At 38.0% G+C, this 3,461-nt stretch overlaps 1 pseudogene; it reads right to left on the bottom strand.

Moving 5' to 3' along the window:
* Positions 1-309: 309 nt before the first annotated feature.
* LOC102752093 overlaps positions 310-3,461 on the bottom strand; it is a 36,201-nt pseudogene continuing 33,049 nt past the window's right edge.

Genomic DNA, 3,461 nt, shown 5'->3' with positions numbered 1-3,461 from the left:
AAGTCTTTATTTTCATATAAGGTGCCACTGCTGTTTTCAGATATACAGAACTGAATAGAAGCGTTTAGCATTCTGCCTCACTGTACATGGAAAACTGGGGCATCGTCAGACACTAAAGTGAGGGAAGAAAATGGGTTGATGCCATTTGTTGATGGGCTTATGCATCACTCAGCAGTGTTACAGGCTGTCTTCACCTGAAAGCAGAACTGTAATCACTCGGGCAGCTCCCCATATAACAATTGCTACTTCATAACTTCTGCTCAGTTATCACATGTTGTCCTACAAAAACCCCTTATCTGATGAAATTCAGTGAAAGCCTCTAGCAACTGTAACAGACTCAGCTCTAGATAATAAGTATGAGAAAAAAGTGCCTGTGAAGTGGATGTGTCCATGGAAAAGTGGCAGTTTCTATTGGAGGTAAGTGTCAAGTTTCCTCTTGATGTCAAAGGAATCTGCTCCCATGTAATCAGCCTGGTCCTGTTCCCACCTCTCCTTGCGTTCTTCTGAGGATACAAAAGGCTGTGCTATAGCCGGGGTCTCCCCAAGGGACAAATGTGACACAGCTCCGGAGACATCTTCCACACTGAGGTGTGGGTGGGTGTCTGAGATGAGGCCAAACTGCTGCAGCAGAGGTGAAACGCTGGTGGTGGAGATGGCCCACCACAGGCTGAGGAACTCAGGGTGAGGCATAGTGGGATCATGTGACTCACTTTTGACACTTTTTGTTTTAGGATCATAGGTGTAATTCCACTGATTCGTCCCAGGAAATGCACAACTTTGGCATTTGCACCAAACACTTTAAATGCTGGGCAGTAGGAGTATATAGAAATGCTGCTTAGGTTATAAATAAATGGCAGGTGTTTTCTGATATCTGTTGTTGCCCAGCTGCTAAAAAACATGTTCAGTAAACCCTGGTCCCCACCATCAAAACTACCTTGCTCGGAAGCAACACGCAGCAGCTGGTTGTATGTTTCCACTGAAGGTTGATACACGAAAACTCTGGAATTGAAGTAGTCAGGCCACCCAGGGTCTTTTCTCCAAATTCATTAAGAAACATTTTCAAATCTGCAGCAAAAGCTAATTTCCAAAGCTATCTAGTAGTCGGGAAAAAAAAAAGGAAGAAAGGAAGGAAGGAAGGGAGGGAGGGAAGTTGGAAGGGAGGAAGGAAGGAAGGAAGGAAGGAAGGAAGGAAGGAAGGAAGGAAGGGAGGTAGGGAGGGAGGGAGGGAAGGAAGGAAAGAAAGAAAGAAAGAAAGAAAGAAAGAAAGAAAGAAAGAAAGAAAGAAAGAAAGAAAGAAAGAAAGAAAGAGAAATTATTCAAAACTTATTTTTCTTCAAAATAACAACTGCATTCATTTCTAAACATGGACAATTTTACTTTCTAGGACCTTTGTATTTCATTTGCTCTGGGACTCTGAGTAGGGTTAAATCTTAGATGCTTGCCAATTTTTACTCTGTTCCTCAAACACTGTTAACAACCTCCTGGATGGGGGAAAAAAACAAACAAACAAAAAAACGTTTAACAACCTTATTGGGATGGAGGTGTTGCAGGCTGAATTTGGTGTGAACATTGTATAATTTCCTCCTCTTGAGTGTCAGTTTCCCTGACCGATTTAATCAGATTAGACCTTTTAAAAGGGGTCTAGCGGTCAGAGTCAGGGGAAGTCAGAGAAATTTAAAGCTGTGTTAGGTGCTCTTCTGCTGACCTTAAATGGGCAACTTGCCATGCTGAGGAGAGGGCTATGTGCCGGTAAATGCAGGTGGTCCATGGGATCAGAGGGGGACCTCATCTACTGTTAGCAAGAAAACAGTGGCTTCTATACTACAGCTTCATGGGAATAAATTCTGAAAGTGCCATTGAGCCTGGAAAAGGGCCCTGAAATACAGATGAGAACACAGCTTGGTTGACCCTGTTTTTAGCCTTGTGAAATCTCATCAGAAAACATAGTTACATTGCTTCCAAATTTTTGACCTACAGAAATTGTGAGGTAATAAATGAATATTTTTAAAGCTACTGAGTTGGTAATTTGATATGCATCATAGAAAGCTAATATGGAGATTTCTTATGAGAACCAGGGGAAAGGGAATTAATATCTCAAGGAGCTGCTATACTATTCATGGGTCATTCTTAATTTTAATTTCATTAAAGGTAGAGATTTTATCTTATTTGTCCTTGTATCCTCCATATTAGCCTAATATCTGAATGATAATGAGACATAAATTTTGGGTACATTTATGGATAATACAAATATAATAATATTTTAATAGCTTTAATTATTAAAGAGGGAAATATTTGTGGATGATTTGAGGAAATAGCAGAATTGAGTGTAAGACTTAACCAGAGTATGTATTCTTACCAAATTTATTAGTTTAAGCAAAGGAGAGTGAAATCAAACATATAAAAGGGCAAGTATGTTAAATTAGCATGCACTTAATATGAATTTATCACCACATAATGAGATAAGGACAGTCACCTAATTGCATTTTTTACTTTGGAAAGAACACGTGAGTGTATGAGAAGACTTCTATGGAAGACTTCTATGTCTTAGAAGCATTTATATATAACACAAAATAAAGCCACTTTAACCTTTAACAGTATGAAAGAATACACACAAATGCACACACATACATAAAATGAATTAACTGAAAACTAGTGTCCCTGAAAATCCTTTTTGAAGTAAGGAATGTGTGAACAAGAAAGGCATGGGAAGCAGTACAATGTAATGTTATACAGCAACAAAATCTAATGCAATTTGAGACTTCATACAGAGAGCAATCGCATCAGGGAGTAGGAAGGCAATAGTTCCTCTTTACTAAGTTCTTGTCAGAGCATTGGGAATACACTGCACGTTCAACCCTGGACTTTCTAGGCAGAAAAATAAATTCATCAGCTCCCTTAGAGAAGAGGAGCTGAAGGTGGGGTGTTCGAAGAATTCAGGCATTTGGCAAAAATAAGAAAATAACATCTAATTGACCCAAATCATCTGGAGTAGGTAAAATTTTCTTCTGTTAAAAAAATTTTTTTTCTTCTGTTACATGGAGAGTGTAGTCACAGAGGACACTGAAGAAATTATGAGAGCAGTGCTTCCCAAAGGTTACCTTGAAAACAATTTCTTTAGGGATCTTAGTGGACTCTGAAAAGCAATTCAAACTTAAAATTTTCTCCCCAGTGACCTTTCTTATCACTTTCTACACTTTATCATATTATTTAAAATGGTGGTTCTTTCCAGGGCTTTATCCTTCATTTTGATAAAAACTATAAGCTACTTTCTACAAAAATTTATCCAAGTTTTATTATTATTAGTGGTATTACTGTTGTTATTATTAACAACAATGGAAAGATTGATGATCATACATTCCAGGAAAGTAAACAATGCATGTGTTCTTTATTAGCAGATGATAAATTTGTTAATTTGATTTACACAATTAAAACATAAAAATGTTATGATGCAATGCATATCT

The sequence above is a fragment of the Myotis davidii genome, unplaced genomic scaffold, assembly GCF_000327345.1.
Source record: "Myotis davidii unplaced genomic scaffold, ASM32734v1 scaffold2262, whole genome shotgun sequence".
Classification (NCBI taxonomy): Eukaryota; Metazoa; Chordata; class Mammalia; order Chiroptera; family Vespertilionidae; genus Myotis; species Myotis davidii.
This window is presented reverse-complemented; position numbering and strand designations above follow the sequence as displayed.